Raw genomic sequence first — 23,110 nt, forward strand, 5'->3', positions numbered from 1 at the left:
GAGTTGACGGTTAATTCCTAATAAAATTACAAGACTTGATTGCAGAAGTAAAAGGACATCATTGATACACCAGAATAAAAGCCAAAGATGTCCTATATGTACGTAAAGGTCATATAACTCTGGACATAATCCCAGAGTTGGGGATGCCAGACACGCTGTGTATGCAGGACATGTCCTATGTTTAGTGATTTTTGTCCTGCATTTGGTCTGGACTTTATTAAGATGCCCTAAATATCCTGTATTAGGTTTTATCAATAAATTACAAAATTGCATAGGCAAGTAGAATTTTTAAAATTCAAATGTAACTGGATGTCTTGGATATTTAATCGCTAACTCTGCCAACCTTACAGAGAGTATTCACATAAGCTCACACTGCGCCCGTCTCTAGAAGAGCAATACATAAACACCCTTTCATTTGGAAGCTATGGTTTTCATGCAACTGGTAGTAGAGAAAGGCAGTATTCCAGAAAGATATTTTCCTGGCTTTCCCAATTAGTAAAAGTAAATTTCAGCCACACACAGGAAGCCTTCCATACATTCTGTGTGACGTGAAGCAACATGCCTTTTGCGCCTGTCTGTCAAGGAGAGGCCTAGAATGATGGGCTCAGAGGCCCCCTCCACACGGGGTACAGGAGCTCTGATTCCCACCCCTGTTGGAGAATCAGGCTGAGGGGTGTATATTCCTGGCCAGCACTGGATGGGCAAAGCCATGAAGGAGTGACCATGAAGAAGTCAACCTAAAAGTCTATCACAAGTGTTGTCTTTAGTAGCTCCTACTTCATGATGTAGTACTTGACTTTGATCTTATCTTTATCCAAGGCCAAATCTTATCTGGTACCCAAGCTTTCCCACCCCCTTAAGATATCCAATTTCACCCCTCAAAAATATTCAAGATAAAGGTAGAACACACTCAAAATTAGAATCCAAAGGAGCTATCCCAATTGATCATAGAGTACTTATTTCCTGAAAAAGGGGGAAAAATCATAAGTTGTTAATTCTGAGCTAAGCAATGTGAACTCTTAGCTTATTATTCTTCTTCTCGTTGCTATTGCAAATGTCCTTATATTCCAGAAAAAGTAAAGAGTTTCTAAGAATGTGATTGGAGGGGAGTTCAAAGGAATGATTTTTTTCATTCAGTACAATTTAACTGTAATTTTTCATCGGCCATCAAATCTTAGGATGAAGGATGTTGTATTAAAACCAATGATTGCAGGAAGTATGACTGTAGCAGGGAATTTTTACAAAAACAAACTTCCATATCACAAGAGGAAGCTGTGTTTGTGTGCTCACAGAGTATTAAATAGCAGTCAGGAGAGGAAGGCAGGATAACAGCCAACTTGGATCTATTTTTGAAGAATTATTTCTGTAGGGTGTCATGGAATTGTAAGTTACAAAAAAGAATGCTTTGGTAAACAAACATCTCAACTCCGAAAGGACCCAGTCCAAAATACCACTTAATGAAATTCACGGGAATGTTATGGAGAGCAAAATCCCAAATCACATGCAGATTTTACAAGCAGTCTCACTACTTGTCAATCCTGGAAGTTGTGCACTTTCCAGTCTTGATCACGCCTCTTGATCTTGCCATACACAGCCCTACATCTGATTCCTATACTGTGCCACAAGATAAACGTCCTTGCTTTCCTCTGATTTTTAAACTAATCTTGTACTTGGATTTGCCCTAGCATAATAATGACTCACGTTGGTCAAGCTTGAGCTACTAGTTGGTACGTGTTGGAAGTCTCAGACTAACTGATATGTGTGTACTCTGTCACCACTGGACCCAATCATACCATATCAGCTTTAAATATGTACTTTTAGGCTCTACAAATTCATAGCTCTATTTGTCAAACTATCTCTTGTTTTCGTATGTTATCTCCATCACCTTTCTTGTTCTATGTATGGAGTTACTCTAATCTACGAAATAATAACAAACACAAAAAGGTCATTTTATAGTCTTGATCTTTTTTTATTTCACTGCAAAAGTAATGGTGGTGTTGGAGTGCCCTAGACAGACAGATCTACTATTTCCTTAGAGAGCTCAGGGATAAACTCATTCAAAAGAGCTGTTTCCAACGATGGTAACTGCAATCATTTGGGAATGACGAGGTCCTAACAACTTACTAAAAAGTTAGTTTCTATCAATGCCTAAAGGACTTTTTCCTTTCTAATTTTTCTTCCTTTCTAATCAAAGAAAATAAATGACATCCCTGCCTCATCTTTTCCTTTTGCCTTGATGTTCTATTGATCATTTCATTTTGGTCAATGATTAAAGATCAAGTCATTGTTTAACAACATCCCTTCAGCACCTCCATCCTTACCAAAGTCCCTGACATTCCATGGCTCTTTTACTTTGATGGATTAAAAGAAAAAAACACATAATTACATAAGCCTTAAAAATTAAAAGCACCAGTGTGGGTGTGACGATAAAGCAAAAATCCACACAGTAGAGATACGCATCCAAGGACAGCCGTTGTCCTTGAAGCACTTTTCTGGGGAAACCACACACACACACACACACACACACACACACACACACACACACAGTGGCTTCCAGAGCTCCAAACCTTCTACCAGTGTTTCTTTTGGAACTAGCTCTTTTGGAATCTTGGCTCATTCATTGCAACCTTCTCAGTGGTGGCAAGACACTGTTCTTTGAGTGAGAATATGACAATTGGAAATAAAAAAAGGCTGGTCATAGAGTAGGAAGTCAAATTTGAGGATGCTGTTTGGGCAAAAACAAATAAATGTTTTCCAGAAAGTGCACAGTAATTTGGAACATAGTAATGAGGCTCATCAGGAGGACATGTTTTATTAATTTTAATTTGCACAAAATTTCTCAGACACATATTATTTTCTACTCTATTGTCTCAAGCATCTGCTTGTCCTTGTAGGGTGACCTTGGCCAAGAACTGAGTTATCCATGTCCAAGACAGCTTTGCCTTCGCTACACCATGGCCTTGGAGCTATGAATATGGAGATACGTCACAGCAGCATTTCACTCTGGGTTGGAAACACAATATCCTGGCAGCCATAATTCTCTTCTCAGAAATCCTTGATTTTGTTCACCTGCCCTCAAAAATGCCAAACAAACAAGTTTCATGGTTTAATTTTTCATGCAAAAGTCCATATTTTCCTAGAAATTTTTACTTTGTTTGAGGTTCCCCCCGCTAAGTTTTCTACCCCTTCATTGGAATTGAACACTTCCATTATAACGCCTAGCATACAATATATGTGAGGTCCCACATGTGCTTTCACCAGCCAGTCCCAAGGACCACATTGTGTGCCTTCTTTGGTTTGCCTCTATAATAGAGTCTGTCAGACACTTTTGCTCTTGACAGTACACTTCCCTGTCAATTCTGTTTACATGGGATTGAAAGGTCTGCCACGATTCTGCTGCAGACAACAGACTCAGTTCCATACCAACGCAGAACAATATGCTTTTCCTCACCCCCACCCCACCACCAATCTGGCTGACCTACGGCATGGAGAGCATGTTGCCAGCATGCTTCTTCTGCTCATGCAAGCCACACACACACACACACACACACACACACACACACACACACACAGACATCTCATGTCTTCTGGTAACCCCTTAGATTTGCAGAGAGCAAACAATACTCATACTTATAGTGTTCTGAAGGCTTTAAACAACTTCAGATATTTAATAGTCCATTTTATACCAAGAAAGAAGGTAGGGCATGCCTAATTACCTATACTTTACAGGAGAAGACCCTACAGCTCACTGAGGTTCAATGCCTCACCCAGTGTGAAGCAGTGAGCCAATGCAGTGATCTAGGTCTTTCCTTTCTGATCTAGTGTTCTATCCTCTGAATTTACAATATGGGGCTCTTATTGTGGAGGTGATTTCTACGTGAGATGGGTCAAAACCAGGGCTCCAGCCATGGCAGAATGGGTCACCCAGGAGAAGCATGGGATGGGGAGGCTAGAAGAAGTATATGAAAGCCTAGCACACTGCCAGGGGTTTGCTATTCAGGGGCTGAGCACATGGAGTAAGTATCCAGAAGGCAGAAGTGATATGAAGCAGTCAATCTAAAAGGAAGGGCAGAGGGGTATGAATGCTACTCACCAAGATTAAAACAACAGCTACAATCCCGCAGTTCATCTAACTGGGACAAACAGATGATCAAGGAATAGACAAGGGGGTGGGCAACATTGAGACATCCCAGACAAAGGTCGTGGTGACCAAATAAATGTACCTCGTTTGGTTCAAAGTTCCCTACATTTATTACGATTGCATCACATCTCCTTAAAACAGGCAGGCATTGTTAGAATCCCCATTTTATAGATGATAAAACTGAGACTCAGAGAAGGTAAGTAATTTTTCCAAAGTTACAGAGCTGGTAAGTGACAGAGCCAGGCGTAAAACCCAGGACTGACCAAAGCAGAAAACAGTCTGTCTTTACCCCGAGCTCTGTCCCAGGAGGGCTGTTACACAGAGCACCCAAAGAAGCCTAGGGGCGTTGTGGTTGATGTTTTTGGAGCAAAGAAGCATTTGCTTGGCCCTCAAGTGTTTTTATCAAGTGAAAACCAAACCATGATTGAGTTGCTTGCTCTCTTGCCACACACCCAACCCATGGGTGTTGAATTAACGCTAAAGAGTGGCAATGCAAACAGTCAGGATTTTGCTAGAGTGGATTGAGCGGGGACTTTCCATTCCCACTGATGGTTTGGCTGAGCTCTGGAAACCTGATTTGTAAGGATTTATACTGGGCTCTTCAGTGAAACTCTAAGATAGGTAATCATTTTACGGTCTTGGCTGATTGAGCCCAGAGACGAAGAGAGCTTTGTAGAGATAAGCAAATACTACAGAATCAGCTCTCTGGAATTTGATACTGAGCATCTGGGGCCTGAGGGGGCAAGTGAGTGGCCCCAGCCCACGCAGTCACTGCTGGAATAATGACTGCGGAGGGAGCAGCAACCATCGGGACTCAGACACCAAGAAAAGCTAGGGACACAGGGCCAGGGCACAAGGGAAGCAGACGGGAGATGGAGGTTCTGACAGAGGGTTCCTGCTACCAGGGAAGAGCCGTTTGCGAATCTCCCCATTTCATGGGCAGGTGGGTAAAAGGAGGAGCAAATGGGAAGAAATGCAGCATATGATTGCACAACAAAGAATGAGATCAGGGAGGGAGTGAAGTTTGAGATGCAGGGACCCAGACCCGGGGCCCCACATCAGGGTCAGGACCTGTTCTTAGCGGGGGTCAATGAAGAAAGGAAGCAAGGCGAGACCTCATTTCTGGGGAAGAAAACTAAGTCTGGAACTCGAGCACAAAGACGCTGGATGAGACGGGAATGGAAGAGGACGAAACACTGGGGCTTCCTCACTGGAAAGAAGGGTTCGAGGAGGGCCAGGCTCGGCACAAGCTGACTTGGCGAGGAGCCACACCATCTTCATCTCCCCTGAGTGGGACTCAGAAGAACACCGCAGCGCGTGCGCCAGCACGCCCCAAGGCAAAGGGTAGGCTTGGGAGGAAAGCACAGCCTTACCACCTTAGGTGTGTAATTCATTTAACATCTACTCAGCCAAACTAGACACTTAACAGGCAGCTGATTACCAAGCCAGGCCCATACAGTGTTGTGTCCTCCGTATTACTTAATATTCATTTGGCAACATTCATTGTACTAAGGAGATAAAAGCAAGTTTCTGAAGGAGCCATGTGATCTGTATTCTTCTCGTAGGGCTGCTGTAGCAAATGACCACAAACGGGGTGGTTTAGAACAACAGAAATTCATGGTTGCACAGTTCTGGAGATGAGAAGTCTGAAATCAGGTGCCTGCAGGGCCCTGCTCCCTCTGAAGCCTGTAGGGGAGGAGCCTTCCTGCCTCTTCCAGCTTCTCGGAGCTCCAGGTGTTCCTGGACTTGTGGCAGCATAATTCTATTCTTGCCTCCATCTTCTGTCTCTTCACATCATCTTCCCTGTGTGTGTGTGTGTCTCTCTGTTCAAATGTTCCCTTTTAATAAGAACACCAGTCTTATCAAATGAGGGAACATTTAATGAGCTCACTTTAATTTGATTACCTTTGTAAAGACTTTATTTCCCATTAAGGTCACACTCTGAGGATCTGGGAGATAGGACTCCCACATATCTTCTTGAAGGGACACGATTCAACTTCTTTTTTTCTATAAATTTTATTGGGGAATATTGGGGAACAGTGTGTTTCTCCAGGGCCCATCAGCTCCAAGCAATTGTCCTTCAATCCAGTTGTAGAGGGAGCAGCTCAGCTCAAAGTCTAGACTCCGTTTTCAATCTTTAGTTGCAGGGGGCTCAGCCCACCATCCCATGCAGGAATCAAACCGGCAACCTTGTTGAGAGCTCGCACTCTAACCAACTGAGCCATCTGGCCGGAAGCTCAGCGGCAGCTCATTGTCTTCAATCTAGTTGTGGAGAGCGTAGCTCACTGGCCCATGTGGGAATCAAACTGGCAAACCTGTTGTTCAGAGCCCACATTCTAACCAACTGAGCCATCTGGCCACCCCACGATTCAACTTCTAACACTATCCTGCCCTACCACGTCATCACAGCTTGTCTACAGTCAAACCTTCTTCTAGTCTTCTCCTCGGAAGAGGTAAGGGCTCCTCCTCGGTTATGGGAACTGTTCTGCGTTTCCCAGTAGGGCAGAATGGACAAATAAAGCCAGCCTCTAGCAGACCTTCCCTCTTGGTTTGATCGTAGCTACACGGAAGCTATGCTAGTGGACTCTCTTAGACACTCTTTTGGAGAGAGTTTCTGGTTCTCAGTGTAGAAAACAAAGAGTTTTCTCCCTGGGAAATTAGCTCTACTACAGAGAAAGACTTTTTCACCCCAGTTTGCAGAAGGTCGGAAGCTAGTTTCGGCCTCTACAAGTTAATCATATGCTGGGCTTTCCCTCCCAACTGTTTTCACAAAATGCTTGCTGATTTCCCAAGACTTAAAAGTACTTGACTTTTAGATGCATTTCATAATTCTGTCTGTCATTTGACGGCATGTGTTTCTCCCACTAGAAAGGTTGGGAAAATCCTTCCTTTGACGTGGACACGTTCTTACACCATTTTGATGAATCAGGTAGTACCACCTTGTTCTGAGAACGATGCTCTTATACATTGGTTTCCTTCCCAAACCATCTCCCATTCCAACGCTGGAAACCTGAGACTCCCCTTGTCTTCTCCCGCTCCATCACCACAAGTATCTGAACCATCGCGAATCTCTGCCCGCACCATCCCTGAAATGGCTCCCAAGTCAATTTCTTCTCTCCCATTCTAAAGCTCAGGTCCCCATCATCTTTCATCTGGTTTTCTTGAGAAGTTTTACCCTGGCTATCCTGCCTCTAGTCTTTCTCCCTTCCTATCCATCTGCCACACTGCACACAGAGTGGTCCTTCTAAAATGGATCAGAGTTAACTCTAATCATATTACTCTCTTACTCAAAACCTGATTCTTCAGAATAAAGGCCACAAGGGTTAGCCTGGGGTTAATGGCTCTTCCTCCTCCTCCTCTTTTTCTTCTTCTCCTTCTTCTTCTCCTTCTTCTTCTTCTTCTTCTTCTTCTTCTTCTTCTTCTTCTTCTTCTTCTTCTTCTTCTCCTTCTTCTTCTTCTAAATATAACTGCAATTTATTTAAAATAATTTTCATTTTGTTAGACATTTAGTTTTCAATTTCTGACTATTATGAACAATGCTGAGATCAACAATGAACAAACATAACTAAACGTCCAGAATACATGTCTATTTCCTTAAGATAAATTCTCAGATGTAGAATTGCTAGACCAAAGAATGCACACATTTTTTTCAGGCTCTTGATATATGCGCCTAACTTCTTGATCTGACTCCTGAATGCCTGCTCCCTTCTCACCCTTTCCCTCTTCAAACATCGTGCACTATTAGTAGTTCCCTAAATGCTCCCTTCTCTTCCAGGCTTTGAGGCTCATTTATGCTTCTTCCTCCATCCGAGAAGTCCCTAATGGCTGCGGGGTCTGCTGGCTGCCTGTGTAAACCGCTTTCTTGACATGCCTGGGACGCTCCTGATAAGAGTTCCTGGGCACTTTATTGACTCCCCACCTTGCAGCAGGTTTCCTTGGCGTCATGACAACTTACCAAGCCTCTGAATAACATTCCACTACTGCTCAGCTGTATCTCCGGGGCCAGGCCTTGCAACTGGGCTGTTCCCAGGCCCTGGCTCCCTTAAGTAAGTGGCTGCACACTGGTTCTTCTAATGAGACTAGGTTTGGGGGAGGTGAGCTAATGAGACATTTGCTTCAGTTGCAAAATATAAGGGGTGCTCAAAAACTGAGTAATCAATATTTTGAAGCAAAATTTTTAAAAAATCAAAAGTAATGCAAAAAAAAACCCCGTATGGACAAACCATCAAAATTTTAAATAGATAGGATTAGTAAGAGTGCTCAAAGGAAAATTTGTGGTTTTAAGTGTTTCTTTTAGAGAAGAAGAAAGATCTAAAAATAATTTAAGCTCCAGCCTCAAAAAGTTAGAAAAATGAAAGTAAATTGAAACCAAAATAAATAGAGAGAAGGAAATACTAAAACAAGACAGAAATCAATGAAATAGAAAAAACACAAACAATGGTTCTGTTTGTGGTAACAAACGTATCCTACCTCAGAGAATAGGTGTATAAACTGGAAAAAAATACATGAAATCCACTACCCAAGGACTCTATAGAGTGAACAAAAGTAAGTAAACTTCTGAGGTGAGTGGAAACTCACAGGAAGCTACAAGCATAGGGGAAGTTTCCATTTTTTCAGCTTTGTCCTAAAGACAATTGCAGTTGTGGTGTGTCATAGGTCAACTAAAACTCCAATCGAATGTCACCCTTTTTCTGGCTCAGGATGAGAGGAAGGTGCTCAGGGGAACCAGGGCTACTGAAGGGTGGGGGAATCCAAGAAAGGAGAGACCATGAAATGGGAATTCCTATTTCTGTGCATAAACTCTAGAAAAGTCTGTAGGTGACCACTGAACCATATACACATGGGGCAGACTACAAAGTCCAAACTGAGAACAAGCTACTGCACAACCAACCACAGGTGAGATCAAGTTTGAAGTTTAACTCTAACAAAGTTGATTGCCCGCTAAAAGAGAAACATTAACACACTTTATGGGAACAGAACTCAGAGTCCCTAAAACATGTCTTTGACAGTGTTCCAGATACAATGCAAAATTAAATGACATAAGAATCAGGAATACGTGACCTACTCTCAAAAGAAAGAAAGATGATTATCACAGGTCAGCCTTAAGATGACAGTTGTTACAACTATGCTTAGTGAGGTAGAGAAAATTCAATGGTAATGAATGAAAAAAAGAAAATTTAAGACTACCACAACAGAGACATGGAATATATAAATAAGAACCAAGTTGAAATTTTGGAACATATATAATCTGGAATAAAAAAATTACTACATGGGTTCAATAGGAGAATGGAATTAAAGAGGAAAGGATACGTGAACTTGAATATAAATCAGTAGAATTATCCAAACGAAAGAAGAGAGAGAAAAAAGACTTCAGAAAGTTCACAACCCCAGAGGCTTGCAGGATTGTCAAATGTCAAATGTCTAATGTTCAGGCAAGCAGAGATTCAGTCATTCTATTCTTAGGCATTACCCAAGCGAAATGAAAACGTATATCCACTCAGACTTATGCATCGTTGTTCATAAAAGCCTTGTTTCTAATCGCCAGGATATCTATAAACAGCTTAAATGTCCATCAATAGGTGAACAGATAAATAAAATGTGATCCACCTATACGATGGAATATAATACAAATTAATAGTCTCCGGATAAAGACAACAAGATAGATGAATCTCAAGTCATTATGATGAGCAAAAGAAGCCAGACAAAAAGAGGATGTAGTGTACGATTACATCAATAGAAAATTCTAAAATATCCAAAATATTCTACAATAACACAAGCTAGTCAGTGGCTGCCAGGGGTCAGGAGTGGAGAGAGCAATGGACTACAAAAGGGCACGAGGAGACTCTGGGGTAATAAAAAGGTTTTGATTTTTATTGTAGTGATAGTTCATAGGCCTATACATCATCCAAAACTAAATTCTAGGGATTGACTGTATAACATATTACTTATAGTGAACATTACAGTGTAGTGCACTTTAAAATATGTTAAGAGGATAGATCTCATGTTAAATGGTCTTAACCAAAAACAAAACAAAATAACAACAAAAACACAATAGATCACAGGAAATTTTTGGAAATGAGGATAAGTTTGGCACTTTGTGGTGATAATTATGGGTGTATATATATATATATATGTTCAAACTCATCAAGATGTAAACATTAAATGTGAGCAAATTCTTATGTCAATTATCCCTCAATAAACTAAAGACACACAAACACACACCCCAGGACAATTTAAATGGATGCTGTTATTTTATCTGAATTTTACCACAATAAATTGAATTAAAAAATTAATATACATGCTCATCACTAGAGAGCCAGTTAAAATGGAGATTCTGACTCATTAGATCTGTGATGGGTCCTGATATTCGGCATTTGGGACATGCTTCCAGGTGATGCCCACGCTGCTAGTCTAAATTCCACACTCAAAGGAGCCTGAGACTAAGACTCTTCGATCTAGATAAAATATAGTCAAAGAGCATTTTATAAATCCGTCCCATGTGTGATTAGTATCACCTCTCTCATTCTTATACGACTGTGTCATGTCCCACAGCTTCCTCTTACAATGTTATCAATCTGTGAGACTGCTAATAGCAAGAATATATATTTAATTAAGCATTTATGAAGCATATACTAAGTCTCAGGTACTGTTCTCACAGCTGCACAGGATTTTACTTATTTAATCCTCAGTGAAAAGGCAAGTGCTACTATTATCCCATAACAACAAATATCAAAACCAATGCACAGAACATTTAAGGGACTTGCCAAGGTCACCCAGCTGATACCCAGAAGAGGCAGATTCAACCTTGAGCACCCCTAACCATTGCGCTCCATAGCTCCTCCACAGAGGAATTACCCCCAAGTGTGGCAGGTTCTGGCCCAAAGTCAGAACTACTGATCACGGCCCAGGCTCTTCTCACTTTGCCATATTTTTACGGAGGGGTTTATTGCTCCGACATCAAATATTTGTTGAGGACTTGCCATGTGTCCAGTCCAGGGTGGCTGGCTCTTTGCATGGTCCCTTGTAAGTATAATATGTCAGCCTCTGCCAACTGACCCGACCTCCATCTGCAGTGTCTGCTCTTGGAGCTGTTTGCCAAGAGTGCCGACGGACGGTCTCCCAGTAGTGGTGTCATATTCAAGCAGAGCCAGCCCCACACGCCCCTCTAGAGTCTCCTCACACCAGAGAGCAGCACGAGGAGCCATGCGAGGGGCTTCTGAGGACTTGGGCTGCCATTTTTATCTCTGACTATCAAGGAAATGGAGTGTTGTTCAGACATCCTGCAACTGAAGGAAATTCATTTAGACTAAAACCATGATGCTGTAAGTGGGACATAAGGCAGGGGTGACTGGAGTTCCCTCCTATGGGTCCATTGAACATTTCCATCCAGCCAGCCATGAGGGGGAAAGCTGGTATCCTGGGCTCACCATCCATTCTCCAAGAAGACTCCTGATTGGTATTGTAAAATTTCAAAGCTTCCTATTTTCCTGTTGCCTCAACAACCCACAAATAGGCTGTGAGCATGCACACCACACCTAGGTGACCAGGTGTACCAGGGTGAGGAGGCTGGCCCTGCCAGGCTTCTTGTCCTCCTCTGTCTGTGACCTGGGGACTTTCAAACCCAGCAGTGAAATCCCCTCACACCGTTTGCTTGTGAACTCACCTGATTCCAATAAGGTACTTGCCAGTGGGACTTTGCTCTCTCAGCTCCTCCCATATGGCCTCCTGCAAGGTATGTCGTGCCTCCCTGCCTACGGCCTGTGAGTGTAAGTCTCTTTCATTATCATATGCCCCTCTGTTGTGTTATTCCATGTCAACACCAGATTAACCATCAAAAAAACCATTGTGAGTAATATAATTATTCCTTACAATCCCTGATTCCTCTCTCGGTCTTAGAGTAAGATAGCTCCAGGGTCCCAGGCTGAACCCCAAGCAGCAAGGCTTGTGGAAGTTGGAAGCTAGGAACAGACAGCCAGTAAAATGTGTCCAAGGACATCTGAGTGATGCATGGACAGTGTCTATGATGGTACACGAGCGTTTCAAGGCAGCCACAAGGAGGACTTTCCCGAAGGGAAAGGTCGTTTATGACAGGAACAGAACTAAACTGGCACAACAAGGGCTCTCAGAGTAGGCTGCCCTGAGGCAGGGGGCTGGACTGGTTGACCTCTCAGAGCCCTCTCATGTCTGTGAATGACCTCAGTGAGTTTCCAGTCCTTTGGGATCTGTGGGTTCCATATGGAGGATTAGCAACTAGAACAGCTGATCCGACGGGACGTTGGCCAAGCCCACTTCCCAGGAGAGGATAACACAGCTTAAAATCAGCCTCGACATTAATGTAATATTGACTGTCAACTGTAACTGAAAAATTATTAATAATAATTAACAATAATAATAATAATCAGCCTGGACAGCTTCCTGGTCATCCCACTGCTCTTACTGAATGGTATTTTGGTGAGCTGAGTGTAAATGAATGAGAAACACATGGATTTAATTTCCCTTGAAATTAGGGATGGGTGAGTCCAGCCAGCTTGGAACTGTTGAATGTCTCAGACTACTTTTTTCAAGTGCTTTTGGTTCAGAAAAAAATGAAACTATGGTTCTGCAAAGCACATTTCCTCTCATTTGTAGGAGACTTCACCTATTTTAAGGGAACTTTGATCTGCATATTTCAACTTCTTTACACTTCACTTATCAAAATGTTTAATAAAGTTTCCTGGAAGGCTGAGGACAATTTTATAACTTTTTCTTTTCAAACTTTATTTAAAAAAAACAAAAACACAGCAATGCGAAAGGTTAGAAAATTTGTATGCCAGACAATGTTTGTTTGGGTGAAAGTTCACACTTTAGGCAATTCTAAGACCCGGAATTACACAGATATTAGGTAGGTGTGCAGGCCTAATGTGCTAAAGGAATAGGTTTGAAAATCTCTTGGAAAGTAAGGGAAAAGATGGGGAAGTTCAACGGGGATTCTGGAAAATACATGCAGTGTTACCTAGCTCTGGGATTTCTCTAATTATCAGATGGTGTATCTCTAGTAGCCATAACAGAGTGGAGCAATCCATCACCTACCAGCATGATCTCCACCATTCTCCATGTATCCTTCTTTTTACAAGACACGTGATGAAGGAGTTGCTTATGGAAAGCTTAGGCTTGGATGGAGGAGCAGAGATGGTGGAAGAAATGTGTCACAGAAAGTGGGCAGGGAAATGCACAGCACCATCTTTGTTTCAGGGGTATGTCTCAGACCACAGACTCATGTGTGAGTCCTAAAGAGCTCTTTTAGCTTAAAGCTCAGCTTGAGGTTCCAAGGGTCCAAGTAAAACACAAAGGGGAGAGATGCCGTCACCCCGCCTTTCATGGAACAGGGTTTGCTTTGTGCTGGATACACAGTATTCATCAAACCCTATTGGACCCTAATGGGAAGGGCTCAGAGTGGAGTTGTAGGCACTGCCCAGCAGGAGAAGAGAGAGAATGTTGACTTGGATACCTGATGAAGCTTGTCTCAGGTGCCTGGGAGACATCCCCCGTGGATTCCCAGGAAAACAATTTGTGGTGTGGACTTTATACAGAGAACAATTAAAGTTATGGACAAAATCCAGAGAATAAGGTTTATTGTGATTAATATATCCTCCATTTGAATCTTCAGGCTGGTGAACAAAGAGCAAAGACAGACTACATATTTCTATAAAACTATATTTATTCTGGCTTTAAAATTAGAAGTCCCAAAATTGATCATCTGGCAGTGACAATAGTGGTTGTCACTTGGATTCCCCAACATTTCCCAGTCTCCTTTGTAGCTAGGTTGGGGACATGTGATTAGTTCTGGCCAACAGAGTATGAGAATGAACAATGTGTGTCCCTTTCTGACCAAGACAGTTAATTCTTTCATTCCTTGCTTCCCTTCCTTCAGTGACCTTGGACTATAGTCTGTCCAGATGGCCTAGGTACATTGGACTTATTGCAAAGGAGAACCAATCCTTTATTCTTTTAAGCCACTAGGATTTGTGGGTGGAGGGAGGATTGTTTATTACAGTAAGTAGTGTTAACTAGCCTGATGAACACAAACTGTAAACTTTGAGGTGCTGACTTAAGATATGTCATTATGATGTCCTGAGAGTAATAAAACTGGTGATTTTAGGCTAGGTTCTTAGACATTTTTGAGAATGTAATGGAGCATATTAGTTATCTATTGTTGCATAACAAATTACCTTGAAAGGCTGTGGTTTATAACAACAAGCATTTATTATCTCAATGTTTTTGATGGTCAGAAATGTAGGAGTGCCTTAATTAGAAGACCCAAAGTCTCTCAGGGGGTACAGTCAATGCATTAGCAGGAGCTGAAGTCATCTGAAGACTTGATCCGTCCTGGAGGATACACTGTTGATAAGAGGACTCAGTTTCTCACTGGTTATTAGCAGGAGTTCTCAGTTCCTCACCACATGGGTCTTTCCATAGCGATTCTCATGACATGGAAGCTAGTATCTTCCAGAGAGAGAAATCAAAAAGGAAACCACCCCGCCTTCTACTGCCTCACCTCTCATGTTGTACACTGTCAACTTCATTTTTTTCTCTGTTCATTAGCAATAAGCCACTAAGTCCGGGCCACATTTAAGAGGAGGGTAATAGATCCCACCTTTCCAAGAGTGTCAAAGAACCTGTGGATGTATTTTAAAACACACACACTCCATTACCCCAGAACAGGTTTGTAGGTAGCTGAGGGGGATGGAACGATGGATTGCATCTAAAATGGGGTGGGGATGGGCTTCGATGATTTATCATGTATCGGGCTAATGAAGTGTAATGATGTGACTGTTCCTTCTTACAGTATTCCCTGGGCTCATGAGCAAATGAAGGGAGCCCAACCCATTCTATTCAAACTGAGTAGACTGGCCCCTGACCTGAAGCTACATACTGAGACGCCAAGGTGAGCATTGAAGCCTTCCTGGTCATTTACTCCTATAAATTACAAGCTACGTTTGACATGGGATACAGGAAATGAATTCTTATGGGACAGGGGTCCTGGTTGTGTAGGCACGTGGGGTTATAGCATCCCCGCCTTGTAACCACCCCCTGCCAACCTCCTGGTTTGCCCAGTATGATACACCGTGCTGATCACGGATACAACCCTGGGAGTTTGCAAAGGAGGGTAGGATAAAACAGGGGAGAATCAGATAGAGATAGTAGAAAGACAAACTCTTCCCTTTGCATAAAACATGGTGGGCAGGTGAAGTTGGTGTTGATTTAAGCCCAATGGCAGGAAATGGCAATAATGCTGGAAACAGTGACTCCATGAGGATTGGAATTGTCCTCTCCTCCTATGTCCGCAGTGTCTATGACAGTGAGCACTGTAGAGCAATAGTTTTGTTTTTTTATTGGATGAGAGAGTGCTCACCGTGGAAGAAATGGTAGTGGGACTAGAGGGCGGTGGGATTTCTAAGTCTGTTAGGTTGCAGATGTCAGAAACTTCATCAATCTGGCCATACTGGTGACAGACCTACACCCTGAGGAAAGGCTTTTGTGAGTGCCTATAAAGGTGTCACATTGGGGTCCAGTCCAATTTGAATGTGGTCCACCCCTGCTGAGCCCACTGCGGGATCTGCACTGAGAGGCAGGGTAAGGGTCATAGATGAAGGCTCAGTCGATCCATTCCTTCTCAGGCTGATGACGTTTCAGCAGCCAGACACCATCTTTGGCTTCAGTGGCCATAGAAAGCAGCTACTGGAGATAGCTGGAGAGTGTGGTCAAGCTGGACATGTGCCATTAGCCTTCCAGGCCCTAGGGGCTATTGGCAGCAGTGAGAAGGGGAGATCCACCCAGAGTTGGACAGACACATGAGCTGTGCAGCAATGCTCATTCTGAGCTGCCAGGAGCAGGGTTGTGAAGCCCTTCAGCCTCCAGGGAGTGTAGCCCAGTTTGGTCTCCTCTTTCTATAAATACACAGATAAGGAGCCAGGGGAAGGGTGACATTCCTTTTCACCTGGGCATTGTTAAAGTTGTTCAAGTTGAGACACCAAACTGGTGAAGTATGACATCCTGGTTGAAATACATGTTGTTTTTATTTGAAAAGGACTTTTAAATGGAACATCGGCCCCAGCACAGGTATTATGTGAAGCAGAGCCAATGAGCCACAGCCTCCCCACCCCGCCTCCCCCCCGTTGGTGGCATGCAGCTGTGACAATTAGGACCTACAATTAGGACCACTGGCTTTCTTGTATGGCCAACTCAAGGTGCAGGCACTGATTTACCAAGTGATTCTTATCTCCTACAGTTACCTCTGTGATTCTATTTCTCCTAATTCGCCTGCATGTCAGTGGTGGAGGGAAAATGGCTGGAGTAGGACGCCTGAGATTTAGACTCTGACTCGGAACTGGCTGTGACGCTGGTGAATCATAAAACCTGTCATGTCTTTACTTCCTTCCTTCCCACCCTGGACACTCAGATCTCCCATGATTCCATGGTTTTGATTTTCATTGTGGCTCTCAAACACACAGCTATTATTTGCTCATGAGGCATACGTTAACATATCTCTATATTAGCTAAGCAAGTTCCAGAAAAGTTCCCTAGAAGAGCCTGAGACTAATGCTACAAGTTAAACACACTGATCAAACTTCACTGAAAGAAATCCAAACTGTCATCTTCCTTCAAACTAACAATAACAAGAGCCGTAGCTAACGTCTGTGTCTCACAGTGTCTAAGGATGTCACACTCTGTTTTGGTTGCCTCTTAGTCACCCAAATGGTAAGAAAGGGATTCCCTCCCTAGGGTTATGGGGGTGAGCAAACTCACAACATCTGTCTCTGGACGGATGAGAACAGCAGGCTATCAGTCACATAGGCTCACAGCCCTGTGTGCACCCCACACAGGGCCACACGGGGGTCACACTCAGGAACCCAGGGAACAAGCTGAGACTATTGGGAGCAAGCTTTATAGTAACAAGAGGGAAGGGGGACCCCTGGTTCCTGCAGGCACCAGGATGTGATTGGCAGGGAACTGAATGATGCCCACTACTCAGGGATAAGCAAGAATTGCACTTGGTCCATTTCATAAGGACGGTTGCCGGGCTGGGGGATCTTATCTGCAGGAGCACAATGGAGAGGGAACTAGAGCTTAAGCCATTGGAAGCCCTCCTGATTTGAACAGATGACGGGAACACATAATATTGAACCTTAATTTTAGGCCTTACACCACACACATATCAAGTTGCTTCATTATCAAAACACTTTAAGAAATATCATTGCACCATTTTACAGATAGTGGACCTGAAGCTTGAAAGGCTAGCTAATTGTCTAGGGCTGGCTAGCTGGTACCATGTTTTCCAGAAAATAAGACCTAGCTGGACAATCAGCTCTAATGCATTTTATCTTTTGGAGCAAAAACTAACATAAGACCCGGTCTTATTTTACTATAAGTAAAATAAAACCCGGTCTTATATAATATAAGACCGGGTCTTATATTAATTACTGCTCCAAAAGAAGCATTAGAGCTGATTGTCCAGCTAGGTCTTATTTTGGGGGAAACAGGGTAAGTGGCTGAGCTAGCTTTCAAATCTGGGTTTGTTAATCCCAGAGCCTGACCCCATGACCCATTGCTTCCAGGGTAGATGTAACAGTCCATCCTAGACAAAGACCAGGAGAGGAGAAGAGAAAGGAGATTAGCAAATACACCTTCCCTCCCCCCGATAGCCAGAAATCTCAATTGAAACAGTCTCTTTGTTCATCATTTGACTTTCTGAGTCCTGCACAACCTTCCCCAAGGCAGTGGGTTAATAACACAGCCCCCCCTGACCGCTAACAGCTGGGCTCTGCCTTGTACTTTGTCCAACCTTGGACTTTAATCAGTGGCCCCTGAAATGCCTACAAGCTCAGCTGCTCCAGACACGTGGCTGATTATACAGCCCAGAGGAAGAGAAACCGTCCAAGCAGACCAACCAGTTCCCAGGTGCTTCAAAATCCCAAGCAGGGGACTCCCCGGAATTAGTCACCCTCTTCTGCCCATGCATGTGGGGCATGCCAATGGGGCTTGGATTTCTAGAATAAATTCCTTTGCACTGAAAGGGACCATAGATCTCATCCAATCCAACCGCCTCATTTCAGTCAAAGAAACTAAGGTTAAGTGTCACTCCCAAGGTCACAAAGCTAGTTAAGGGAGAAGAACCTGCTTGGGTTCCTCTCTTAAACCCTTTACCGACTCCCTCCTCCCATGTACCCCTCCAATTATAAAGGTCAAAGAAGGCAGATGCTTTTTTTTTTCAACATCCTTTGCAGTTAGGATGACCATATGGTCCAGACATTGCACCATGCAGGAAGGAATCTGGGAGAGACTTTTCCTCCCCGATAGAAGAAAAGAGGCATGTAAAAAGAGAGTTCTATCACTTGCCTGGCTGCCTGTTATGGGCTGAAATGTGTCCCTGCCAAATTCATATGTTGAAGTCCTAACCCCCAGTATCTTAGAATGTGACTGTGTTTGGAGATACAGTCTTTAAAGAAAGAGGTAATTAAGTTAAAATGAGCCCTAGTCTAAAATGACTGGTGTCCTTATAAGAGGAGATTAGGACACAGACACACGTAAAGAGAGGACCCCATGAGGGCACGAGGAAAAGATGGCCACCTACAAACCACGGAGAGAGACCTTAGATGGATCAACCTTGCCGACGCTTTGATCTTGGACTTCTGGCCTCTGGAACTGTGAGACAATAAGTTTCTGTTGTTTTAGTCCCACGGTCGGTGCGACTTTGTCATGGCAGCCCTAGGACACTGGTAGACCCTCGCTGCTTTCTGGCTCCTATAATGTCATGGGAGGACATGATGCTTGAAACCAGAGAAGGTGTGTCTTTCAGTCATGAGGGAAATCACAGAGATGCTGACACAGCAATCGGCCTAAAACTCTGCATTTCTGAAAGCTCCCAGGGGATGCCCGTGCTGCTTCATGGACCGCAGTTTGAGGAGCAAGGTTGTAAGGACCTCTGGGTCTGTTCCCTGCTGGCTCAGCCTTCCAGCTGGTGGGTCTGCTCTGAAGTCTAGCCCAGACCTTCTCACTGGGCTCATAAAATGTCATTCCTGGAGTCACACTATCCCGACATCCCAGCAGCATGGAGTTCAACCCTCAATTACTGTACCAAGCCCATGACTGGTACTCAGCTTTCACAGGTGTAGGGATTATCATTTTCAATCACAATGTCACCTTCAGTTTCTCATGGTTTAGTCAAGTCACAAGGAGCTGGATTTACAAGACAGGTATTTGGAGGCGATGTGGGTTTTATGGAGATTTTGTTCCAAGTAGGGTACAGGGGTTCATGCACTCCAGGATTCCTGGAGCCACATGGGGAACTCCCAGGTCCTGAGATGATCTGTGTCATGTCAGCCCCTGGAACTAGAATCAGTCAGTCCTTTGTTCCAACATTGTGCCCTAGTCCTGCCCCCTGCCCTGACCCAGGTCACGAGCCTGCCTGCACCTCTTTCCCTTGCCTCTGCCAGGTACCCCATTCCCTTCCCTTCCATCCATGGGGAAGCCCAGTGTCTGCCAAGAGATCTACACCCTTCAAATGCCAGCCTCAATCTTCAGGGACCTCTTGCAACTCCCCTTCCTTCCCTCCATCTACCTGTTATCCCCCCACCCCACACCCCCACACACTCCTGCTCCCCAGACCTGCACTTCTACTCCCCATGTGCTCAAGTTCACCTTGTTTCCTCCCAGCTGTTCATTCAATTTCCTCTCCCACCTTCTCTCAGCACCTTCTACAAGCCTCTAGTTTAGATTATGACAAATGCCACTGTCTCTCCTTGTTTAAAACCTCGTTCTTTCCTCCCAATAACTGAGCTCCTTGAAGGCAGGAACCACCATGCATCTCTGAGTCCTTCCCCTCAGTCATCCTTCTCCCGGGTCCTACCCCAATCTAATAGTCTCATCAGGCACGTGTGTGGCTCGGAGGCTTCACAGGAGTCACCTGTTTTGTCCATTTGTCCTTAATCCTTCGCCTTCATCAACCTTCCAATCAAGGTAACTAGAAACTGTGATGAGGTGAAGTAAAAAAGCAAACAAACAAACGAACAAACAGACCTCAGATTATTGATTCCTTCCAATGTGCTAGGGACCCTGGTAAGGATTTACATGCACCCATTGAATTAACTCCCTGGCAGCTATTATTACTATTTGTATTCATACAATCCCCACTTTATAGATGCAGGAACAGGGGTTTAGAGCATGTGAAGGGCATATTGCTCAAGATTGCCCAGCCAGGAGCAGTGAGTCCAGAAGCCCAGCTCTTTTTACCTCCACAAAGAAGGCTCAAGGAAGGATCAGCCCAAACCTGATTCTTTGCTGCCTCCTACTTTTCACTGGCAGACAAGTTGGTATGAGTGTAAGGGTTCCTGGTTAAAAAAACAAAAATTCGTAGACACAGACAACAGTGTAGTGGTTACCAGAGGGTAAGGAGGGAGGGGGTAGGAGAAGAGGGTAAAGGGGGATCCAATATATGGCGATGGAAGGAGAACTGACTCTGGATGGTGAACACACAATGAGATAGATAGATGATGGATTATGGAAATATACACTTGAAATCTATATAATTTTATTAACCAATGTCAGCCCAACAAATTTAATAAAAATTTTTAAAGAGAGAAAGTAGATTACTGAAATCTCTGAGCTCAGTGTCCTCCGACCCTCCCTATACCAGACTGGGATCGTTCTGCATGATCCAGGAGTCAGAGCCAGCCTTCCACAGTCCTGGGATTCTAAACACACTTGGCAGACCACGCCCAGTCACATAGTCTGATGGTAGAGATACCCACATACGTAAAACCTATGCAGTATGTTCTCCTAGGGCTCTGTTTTCTGTATGTAATTGAGAATGTGTTTTAGATGATGTGTTTAACACAGAACATGCTTTATTTAGCTCAGGACTTGGCTGGGATAACGAGTACCAAATGTGAGAGCCTAACTCATGTGGCCATCTTGTGCTAACGGACACTGGGCAGATGCCAGGCAGACAGGGAAGCCAGGCCCAGGCTCCACCTCATCTTCAGGGGCAAGTCCATACCAGGGATCCACCTGGTGTGGTCTCCCAAATCACATAGACCATTCTGGAGACCAACATCCTGCCAGAAGGCCCCAGGTGGCTTCAGGAGTCCTGGAATCTGTGAACATCTACACCCAACTTTGAACTAAATCCCCACAGAGCCCCAAATGCCTGTCTTGTCATAAGCCCAGCTCCCTGTGACTTGAGTATACCATGGACCAAAATAGGCAAAGTTTTGCAGGCTCTTGGTGTATGTAGGGCAGCATTTATCAGAATTTTCTGCTGAGTACCTCCAGCTGCAAAGGAGGGTGGCCAGGCACCCCAGATCTGGAGTGACAGCCTGGAGCAGCCCTATAACTAGCATGGAATGTCTTTGAAGTCTTGTATATATCTTAACAATTCATGAGAATTTTACATTCCACTCTATAATATGGCCATGTCTATTTTATATTCAACGTAAAATTAGCAATTTCCCCAAATCTCAAAAAAATGGATGCCCCAGGCAATTGTCCCTACAACTTTCCTATGGCTTCATGTCACCTCTGGTGCAGGGCCATGTGCCCTGAGAGTAAAAATGCTCAGTTTCAGAGAATAGATGTAAGGCATTAATCTCATTGACTAACCAGAACCTTCTCTGGCCCATACTTAGGAAAACAACAAGAAGCCAGAATTTAGCTTAAGTAACATACACATAAGGTAAAATCAACTACTAGAAGGCAAAATTTCCAGGAGATATTTGCACATAGGTCTAAGAAGCCTTCTATGGAAAAACAAACAAATAAATAAACAAACAAAAAATGGAACAAAACAACGAACACCTCACCATGAGGCAGAGACTTTTAACATTTGGGGGCTGTCTGAACACTGATGTAACTTAAGGAAACCCTCCCCAAGAAAAACACATAAGTTCTCAGATCCCTGTGTCTTTTGGAGATTTCCAGAATCTTAGTCATTTATGAGTCCCTAAGAATAAAGGGATTGAGGCCTTTTGTCCTCCTCTGACTGTGGCAGGCATGTGTTTTCTTAAAATGTTTTGAGCCAACATGTAAAAATGGAGAAAGTTCACATTAACGCTTGGGGGTTAGGAGGCCTGACAGCTTTGGGCCTGGGGTTTCTTGAGGCTCATGGAGGTGAGGATCAGGTTTCCTGCAGCTGGCTTCCCTGTCCCTCCACCACCACATCCACCTTCCTCTGTCATAGAAGCTGCCCCGCCCCTGGAGTGTCTGTTGCTGTGTGACACCCCCACTCAGAGTTGGCTCTGAAAGACAATGGTGAGGGGAGAGCCTCCTGGTGGGTGGAGTCTGGGTGCTGCTCCTGGTCATGCACTTGCTGAAGAAGAAAGGGTTAGATGATATATGGAGTCATGGGCAGTGAGGGATGGCCTAGTTGCTGGTCAAGGAGAAAAATAAAAAGATTGAAAGATTGGAAGATGAGGAGGCCTGGAATGAGGTGTGTAGACACACATGGATACAACCTGTGAAGATATTTGTATGGTATGGTCATGTCCTCCAGAAAGTAGCCACCATGGAAGATAGCTCAGGCCGCTCTCACAAAGTACCAGAGACTGGGGACTTAAACAACAGAAGTTTATTTTCACACAATTCTGGAGGCTGCAAGTCCAAGATCAAGATGTCGGTGGGTTTGGTTTCTCCTGAGGACTCTCTCCTTGGCTGGCAGATGGCCGCCTTCTTACTGTGTCCTCACTTGGTCTTTTCTCTGTGCACGCCCATCCCTGGTGTCTCTTCCTCTTCTTATGAGGACACCAGTCCTACCATGTTTCCCCGAAAATAAGACCTAGTCGGACAATCAGCTCTAATGCATCTTTTGGAGCAAAAATTAATATAAGACCCAGTATTATATTACATTATATTATATTACATTATATTATATTATATTATATTATAATATAATATATGACCTGGTCTTATTTTACTATAAGTAAAATAATATATAAA

This window comes from Rhinolophus hipposideros, assembly GCF_964194185.1.
Source record: "Rhinolophus hipposideros genome assembly, chromosome: 2".
Lineage (NCBI taxonomy): Eukaryota > Metazoa > Chordata > Mammalia > Chiroptera > Rhinolophidae > Rhinolophus > Rhinolophus hipposideros.